This window comes from Mercurialis annua, linkage group LG6, assembly GCF_937616625.2.
Source record: "Mercurialis annua linkage group LG6, ddMerAnnu1.2, whole genome shotgun sequence".
In the NCBI taxonomy this organism is placed as follows: Eukaryota; Viridiplantae; Streptophyta; class Magnoliopsida; order Malpighiales; family Euphorbiaceae; genus Mercurialis; species Mercurialis annua.
The window spans coordinates 19642501-19652500 of NC_065575.1; positions in this window are offsets into that span (position 1 = coordinate 19642501).

A 10000-nucleotide genomic window follows, 5' to 3' on the forward strand; every position below is an offset into this window, starting at 1 on the left:
TAATTCATTAGATTGGGTTTTTTTTTTTTTTTGTCTTTTTCTAAATTAAAGTAAGGGTATTTTGGGTGTTTGAAATTTTTAAGGTATAATTCTGACGTGTCAGATGATATGGCAGTGTCAGTTTTTTTTTTAAGACTGACAATTGACTTAAAAAACGGCGCCAGGGTTATTTTCGTCATATTTGGAGCAAAAGGGGTTTTGTGAGCGCCGCCTCAAAGTTCAGGGGGTTTAGCGCCCGTTTTTAAATATCAGGGGGTTTAGCGCCCGTACCCCTAAAGTTGAGGTGCCATGGGTGATTATTAGCCATAAAAATGCACGGGGGGGGGGGGGGGGGATTTTCCGCAATTCCGAGCATTTTCCGCAATTTTTCCGGCAGGGGCATTTCCGTAATTTTTCCGGCAGGGGCATTTACGTAATTATTCCAGGCAGGGATTTTTCGCAATTATTCCAGGCAGGGATTTTTCCGCAATTTCCAGCATTTTTCGCATAGCGCGCGCCGCTTGCACCGCGGACGAGGGCTTGCGGCAAGCCCGCGGGGGTGAGGAATGGTGCACCCCCCTAAAGAGCTCTTAGGACTTTTGTTGGACTGGCAGGAGGAGACATCACATGTGCCCAGAGACCCCCCCGCCATTTTTAAAAATCGGCATGGAATTTCGATCTGAAATTTTGGAAATATGTTTATATGTATCCAAACCCGCATAATAAAAAATACCAAAATTTTTCGAGCCCCGGAGGTATTTTTTTTAATTTTTTAATCATTTTACCTTTGGAAATTCATAACGGATAAAATATATGTCCAAAAATAACCAAACTTGTTTGTAAAATCCTCTTTCAATGTATATTAACTACTGGCAAATTATTGTCCGAGACATTTGTTGGCGCAGCGGGAGGCGCGGGTCCGAATCGTATATTTCAATTCAAAATCGAAATTCCAACAATCCGGATCCTAAAGTTGATCATATCAACAACAAATGGATCGTCGTATCATTTATTAATTAAAGCACGCATCTAGGAATCGTAAGAAGAATACCTATGTCGATTCTCCAACGATTCTTGTAGTCCCGAAAGTACGGCGACCTCAAGCTCGTCCACACGAGTATGCGTCCGATTGAATCCTCGCCTTGAAGTAATCCTGCAAGAGTTCCTCTTGCCGAGCAGCCCTAAGCTCAAACTCTCGCCGCGATCACTACCTTGCTCGGATGTATGAAAAACGTCGCCAAGTTTTTCCCGTGATTGATGAATACTTGAACTCCTTCAAGTGCTTTCTCTCTCTACAACTTTGTAGTGAGATGTGTGTTGTGTGGTGTGAAATGAGCAAGGACATGCTCTATTTATAGGCTAGAGCATGCCTTAAGAATGCAACACCTTGCATGCTAGGTGTCACACACCAAGCAAAGGTGTTGCCACCACATGACACCTTTCATGTGGTGACATCACATAGGTGACATCATATAGGTGATGTCATCATATGACATCACATATAAGCTTATTTCCTTATCTCATTACTTCACCATGACATCATCATTCCATTAGCTTATGATTAATGATTTAAGTATCATTAATTACACTAATTAATTACTTAAGCCATTTAATCATAAAACTTGGTTAAAATATAATTAGGTTCCTACTAATTTATAACTCTTATAAATTAGTCCCTAATTAACTTGGACATAGTACAATTAGGTTCCTACTAATTTATAACTCTTACAAATTAGTCCCTAATTTGTACTTGTTTTTCATCTTAGATTAATTTCCGAGATATGCTAGTATCTATATGAAATCGATCTTTTGTAAACTCAATCGGTTGCACACTCTATTGTGTGTGACTAACTAGGTTCACATCTATATGGCAACGAGAGTCATAAGAAACGCCTTTCTTATATTAAATAATTAAATCCCATTTAATTATTAATTCTCGTAGATCGAGAGTGACGTCTAGCAACATATCACGACCCCCAAATAGAGATGAATGTTTCGATGCATTCTTTATGAACCATTGTTCATAATGCCGTACACTCAAAATTCCCTTCATCTAAGATTCCAATCTCGACTAGTGTCACGGTTAAGTCAAACACTGTTTGTCTTGATCATATGACCTCATCTCTTAGTTCTAATTCTTGATAAATATGACTTCCACTAGAAACAACTTTCTATGTAAGTCATATACACCTGCGCAGGTTTTATCATCCATCAAGAACAATTTGAGATAGCATAGAATCTTGTCTCCGTTCATCCAGAGTGATGAATCCTTTCTAGGTTAAACCCCTATCTCCATATACAACTAACTAGAGCCAACACATCCCGCGGCTCTAGCTCATGAAAGATCTAGAGTTAAGGAGTATCAAACTCTAATCACCTATATACAAGATAGTGTCACCGCAAGTCAAAGGACATATGTACAATTATGAACTAGATGACATTAAATTGACTTTAATGAATTACCATGTATAAGTCATCTAGCGTCACTTGTTCGACTCACTCAACACCTTGAGTGTCCACATGTTTATTCTGATCCCCATCAAGTAGTATGAGACTCACTACTTCCTATAATTAAGTAACTCTTTACTAATCAGGAGAATAAACAGAGGTGACGATCTTTCTGGGATAATGCAATGCCCTTATTCGCAGGACCCCATCGATCGCGAACGGTTATTTAGATCACTTGTATAATAGAATCTGTCACTCATATTCTTAACACCTTAAGAATAGATTCTATCACAATGTGATAAGGACAATACGTAATAAATGAACACTTAGTTGATGAGACACTTAGTTCAAATAGAACATATATATCTTTGCCATTGGGATTAATTCTACAAATATACACGATCAAATGGCCCTAGGGCACATACTACTAACAATCTCCCACTTGCACTAGTGCCATTGACAACTATATCTAAGCCCCATCTTCACAAGATGTAAATATTAATGACTCTAAGTCATGTAAACCTTAATGACTCTAAGTCATGTAAACCTTACTGACTCCAAGTCATGGGCTTTGTTATTGGGTTAGCCGTGTTATTGGCTAATGCTATCTTTTAGAGAAACAATTTTCTCTTTCCAACAATTTCTTTAGATAATATGATAATGCCTTTCCTTATGTTCGGATAAATTATGAGACCCGGTTTCTTTTGCTAGGGCAGTAGCACCATTGTGGTCGCAGAAAAGAGGAACTTTCGACTTAATGGAAGAAAACCGTACTTAGTTCAGTTATAAACTAATTTATCTAAACACCTTCTATTACGACATCTCATGTCATAATATACTCGGCTTCTATAATGGAGTATGGAGTTGATTCTTGCTTAGAACACTGCTAGCTCACTACTCCTTCATTATAGATAAATATGAATCTGGAGATAGACTCTCTATTATCCATATCTGATTATTAATCAGAATCTGTAAAACGGTCTACTTAAAAATCTCGTTCTCCATTTGTTAATACCATATCTTTAGTTCTATAAAAGTACATAAAGATACCTTTAACAACCATCCAATGTTCTCAACATAGATTGGATTAAAACCGATTAGTCCCACTAACCGCATAGACAATTTCTAGCTTTGTATGTGGCAACACATACCTCAGACTACCAATTGCCGAAGCTTATGGTATCTTTGCTAGATTCTTTCTTTCTTCAGAAGTTTCGGAAGACACTCCCTTTGAAAGAAGAATTTTATGCCTAACTAGTATCAATCCTCTCTTAGAACTTCCATATTGAACTACTTCAATATCCTTTCTAAGAAGAGTCTTTTGGAGAAACCATTTATTCTCTTAGATCTATCTCTATAGAGTCTAATACTGAGAATTTAGGCTACCTCTCCAAGGTCTTTGATGGAGTACGTATTAGATAAACCAAAGTTTTACAAAAGTAATCATTCCGATATTATTATTTAGTAGTAATAAGTTATCTACATGAAAGATCATGAAAGTGAGTCTTCTCCCACTAACCTTCTTGTAACCATTGGGTTTATCATCGTTTTTAATAAATTCGTAACTTCTTACGGATTTATCAAGACGATGAAACTTGAAGCTTTCTTTTCATCCACTAGGGATCATTTTAGCTTACACGTCTTGGAACCTTCTTCGGATTCAAAATCCTCGACTTGTTCCATATAGATATACTCCTTAATTTAACCATTAAGGAATGTGGTTCTTACATTCATATGTCTAACCACAAAATCTAAATGTGTAGCCTTGGTAAGAAAAATCTTGATGAACTTAAGCATGGCTACCCGCAATAAAGTGTATTCACAATACAACTTCTTGCCTCTAGCAAAACTCTTTTGCAAGAAGCTTAGCTTTAAAGGTCTCCACCTTTCCATTAGTACCAATTTTATACTTGAAGATCCATTTAAACCTTATTGGTATAATACCTTTGGATGGATCGACTAGCTCCTAAAATTTGGTTTCTTTATATGGAATCCATTTCAGATTTTATTCCTTCAAACCAATTTTGAAGAATATATATCACATATAGTTTCCTCATAAGTAGAGGGATCAACATTTGATCTTTTACTCCATGACTAAACAACTCTTGTTTATCATGTGGTAAAACCATCTCTCTCCAGTGGACGAGATACTCTACTTAATCTTCGAGTTGTTAATGTAGATACATCTTTTACTAACTCCGGCTTTTAGTGGGTTTGATCAATCTTCATTGATTCATTATTTTGTTGGTAACTAGATGACTCCTCATCTAATTCTATATTCCTTTCTTAGTGTCCCTCTTGAATAAACGCTTTATTAAGAAAGACTACCACCGATAAACAACGATTGTTTGTTCGGTTCGAATATAGAAACAATATCCTAAACTGTCTTTAGGATATCCAACATAATCTTTCCATGATTGATTTTGATTCCAAATTTATCGGATATCAGTTACATGATATATTCCGAACACCCTCAAATCTTAACATCCTTAAGACTTTATTCCATACCATATCTTATAAGGTATGTATGGAGCGGATTTAGTTGGAATTTAATTTAGAATTTTATTTGCGGTAAGAAGTGCTTGACCCTATAACGAGATGGATAAGTCAGTATATAGCTCATTCTTGATCTTATCATTTCCCACAATGTACGATACGTCCTTCTTGACAGACGCACCATTCAACCATGGTGTTCTCAAGGAGTAAGTTGAAAAATAATACCACATTCCTTTTAGGAACATACCAAATTCTGTACTCAAGTATTCTTCCCTTTTCGATCACATCGTAAAGTATTAATACCTTTTCCAATTTGGTTTTCTACTTGATTCTTGGAGTCATTTGAACATTTCAAAATCTTCATGTTTGTTCTTCATAAGACAAACTTAACTATATCGTGATAAATCATCGATGTAGAAAATGAAGTATAAGTATCTACCTTGGTCCGTTTCTTTAAACGTACCATATACATCACTATGTATGATCTCTTAAACGGCTTTAGCTCTACCTCTTTGTCCCACAAAGAATAATCAGGCCATGTTGCCTTTAAGATACGACTCACAAATCGGAAGAGATGCAAAATTTTGATTGCTCAAGATTCCCATCCTATCTAACTTGTTATGTCTATCTTTTGCAATATGTCCTAATTATAAATGCCAAAGTTGTTTAGAAATTTGATAACTTATGGTATTAATTTCCAAAACATCTTTTGCATTAAACATCTTTATTCAAGTCATAAAGAACATTTTGTACATATTCATACCCAACTCCGTATTATCAAACATAATACTACAAACATCCTTTGTAAATAGAAAATCAACTACCAAATTTGTCATATAAATTCGGATATGATATTTCTATATATATTGGGTAAGTACAAAAAAAACTTGTTTAAGTACAACTTATGTTTATTTAAGAAAATTGAAGTTGATCCTATAGCTCTTGTCGCAACGCTTGCGTCATTCCCGAGATTTAAGATTACTTCATCTTTTTCCTTTCTTTCTCACTTTTACTAAATCCGTAAAAGATAAACAAATGTGAGAATTAGCATCGGTATCCAATACCTAAGCTTTTAAATGAGCAATTGACATTGGAACATGAGATAGACACATTCTTAATGGAATTGTCGTTCCTCTCGTCATTGCCCTTTAAGTATTCACAATACTTAATACAATTTCCATTTCAATGTCTTTTGTTTTGACAAAAGAAACAATTTCTTTTATTGACCAAACCGCCTTTTAAATATTCCAAATATTTCCGGCTATGACTTATACTGTCCTACATCTTAACAAACGAAAACACTTTTCTTTGTTAACCAATGTGCATTTCTTTTTCGCAATAGCCTTGGAGGCATCTAAATATCTTAATCAATAAAAAAAATGGTTTTAAACCACTAGCCGATTACTATCGTGAATGTCACTTAAAAGGATTCTATTTAATCTTATTATCCCTTAGATAGCAAAGATCTCTAATTAGTATTCGTGTTATTTTGTATATTTAACCATAATGATTTGGTCTTTATCAAAATGGCTTCCCACTATCTTTTTCGAATCCTACACTTCCAAAATAGGAAACGTGAATCTTTGTTGGAAAAGATTTCAAGTGGGTGATTGAATTCTTATATTCATTTATCTTTCCCTCAAGTACTTAATGCTATTCTTGGGATCAAAATGATATATAAGTGAACAATTACTTGTTCATCATATCTCATATGAGGTTCAATCATTTCCGGCTCCTAATGCTTTCACCCTCAAGTACTTAATGCTATTCTTAGGTTTCCACATTAGTTAAGTTTAACCCATTGAATCAACTAAGATGTATCGATTTGAATAATATACGACTCAGGTACGCCTAATTGCCTTTCTCGCCGTATATTATATCGACTACACCCGTAACATCTCATGCTTAACAATAAACTCAACAACATCTCTTGACGATATCATCTCACCCCTATGTATCCATAGCCGACAAGATGATAACTCAAAGCGTGTTAGTTTATTGCTCCAATGGAGAGCCATTGATAAACAATTTAATGATTAATCAATATAAACTTAATCTTTTAACTTTTAGGAAGATTTCTTAGGGTTTTAAGTTATTCAGGTCTCACTAAACACACAATACATTTTAGCATGCATCTCATACATATTAAAGCTAAAATTAATCATGCAATCACACATGTATAATCATGGACTTCCTAGGTCTCATTCTTTAGCCATAAAAGAATGAGCAAACTATTACATATCTCGGAAATGATTCTCTAATCATTCACTATGTAATATCTGCTTTCTTTAGGTATAGAGGAATCGTCCTAGAACCTCCGAAAGCCTCAACCGATCGCTGATCCTCGAAAAAAAATTTATTTTATTTTACGTTTTTTTTTTTTTTTTTTTTTTTTTTTCGAGTCGGAAACTTTTTCCCCGGGTTTAAAACCCCTTTTTCAGCATTTCGGTTTTTACAGAAAAAAAATAATTTTTTTTTTTTTCGGTTTTCGCTTTTTTCGCATATTCCGTTGATGACAACATAATGCACAAGCGAATCACGTATTGTGTTAAATGATCACATTAGAAAAATTCCCAGGATAGATTGGAGGGTCACGAGCGGACCTCTTAAGTACCAATCTCCTAGACAGAATTTAATCAAATGTAATTAATATCACAATAGCGTTTGTTCGTTTTTGGAAAAACAAAATCCCTCGGAATTATAAATTACATGCCCAATAATAATTCCTAAGTCCATGATTATTTATACATTTCAATCGTAAAGCGTTAATACTCGATGATACGGTGGCTCCGATACCACTGTTGGCGCAGCGGGAGGCGCGGGTCCGAATCGTATATTTCAATTCAAAATCGAAATTCCAACAATCCGGATCCTAAAGTTGATCATATCAACAACAAATGGATCGTCGTATCATTTATTAATTAAAGCACGCATCTAGGAATCGTAAGAAGAATACCTATGTCGAGTCTCCAACGATTCTTGTAGTCCCGAAAGTACGGCGACCTCAAGCTCGTCCACACGAGTATGCGTCCGATTGAATCCTCGCCTTGAAGTAATCCTGCAAGAGTTCCTCTTGCCGAGCAGCCCTAAGCTCAAACTCTCGCCGCGATCACTACCTTGCTCGGATGTATGAAAAACGTCGCCAAGTTTTTCCCGTGATTGATGAATACTTGAACTCCTTCAAGTGCTTTCTCTCTCTACAACTTTGTAGTGAGATGTGTGTTGTGTGGTGTGAAATGAGCAAGGACATGCTCTATTTATAGGCTAGAGCATGCCTTAAGAATGCAACACCTTGCATGCTAGGTGTCACACACCAAGCAAAGGTGTTGCCACCACATGACACCTTTCATGTGGTGACATCACATAGGTGACATCATATAGGTGATGTCATCATATGACATCACATATAAGCTTATTTCCTTATCTCATTACTTCACCATGACATCATCATTCCATTAGCTTATGATTAATGATTTAAGTATCATTAATTACACTAATTAATTACTTAAGCCATTTAATCATAAAACTTGGTTAAAATATAATTAGGTTCCTACTAATTTATAACTCTTATAAATTAGTCCCTAATTAACTTGGACATAGTACAATTAGGTTCCTACTAATTTATAACTCTTACAAATTAGTCCCTAATTTGTACTTGTTTTTCATCTTAGATTAATTTCCGAGATATGCTAGTATCTATATGAAATCGATCTTTTGTAAACTCAATCGGTTGCACACTCTATTGTGTGTGACTAACTAGGTTCACATCTATATGGCAACGAGAGTCATAAGAAACGCCTTTCTTATATTAAATAATTAAATCCCATTTAATTATTAATTCTCGTAGATCGAGAGTGACGTCTAGCAACATATCACGACCCCCAAATAGAGATGAATGTTTCGATGCATTCTTTATGAACCATTGTTCATAATGCCGTACACTCAAAATTCCCTTCATCTAAGATTCCAATCTCGACTAGTGTCACGGTTAAGTCAAACACTGTTTGTCTTGATCATATGACCTCATCTCTTAGTTCTAATTCTTGATAAATATGACTTCCACTAGAAACAACTTTCTATGTAAGTCATATACACCTGCGCAGGTTTTATCATCCATCAAGAACAATTTGAGATAGCATAGAATCTTGTCTCCGTTCATCCAGAGTGATGAATCCTTTCTAGGTTAAACCCCTATCTCCATATACAACTAACTAGAGCCAACACATCCCGCGGCTCTAGCTCATGAAAGATCTAGAGTTAAGGAGTATCAAACTCTAATCACCTATATACAAGATAGTGTCACCGCAAGTCAAAGGACATATGTACAATTATGAACTAGATGACATTAAATTGACTTTAATGAATTACCATGTATAAGTCATCTAGCGTCACTTGTTCGACTCACTCAACACCTTGAGTGTCCACATGTTTATTCTGATCCCCATCAAGTAGTATGAGACTCACTACTTCCTATAATTAAGTAACTCTTTACTAATCAGGAGAATAAACAGAGGTGACGATCTTTCTGGGATAATGCAATGCCCTTATTCGCAGGACCCCATCGATCGCGAACGGTTATTTAGATCACTTGTATAATAGAATCTGTCACTCATATTCTTAACACCTTAAGAATAGATTCTATCACAATGTGATAAGGACAATACGTAATAAATGAACACTTAGTTGATGAGACACTTAGTTCAAATAGAACATATATATCTTTGCCATTGGGATTAATTCTACAAATATACACGATCAAATGGCCCTAGGGCACATACTACTAACAACATTTTGCTTCCAATTTTATTTTGCTCGGGACACTATCTTTTTGTGGGATTTTGCCGCAGTTTCCGCCACGCGGAATGGGCCGAAAATTTCATAAAGCATAAAATGCGCATCCGAATACGACCAAACTTCTTGGAGAGCCTTCCAGTGGTCCACTCGACGTGCCGGAGCGGTATCGTGTGAGAAAAGTTTTGCCGAATCAAAAAACGCTCGGGACCTTGCGATTCCGGCACGCGGCCGAAAAGTCGTAAGCGGTACGACACGCATCCGAATACGACCAAACTTCACGGAG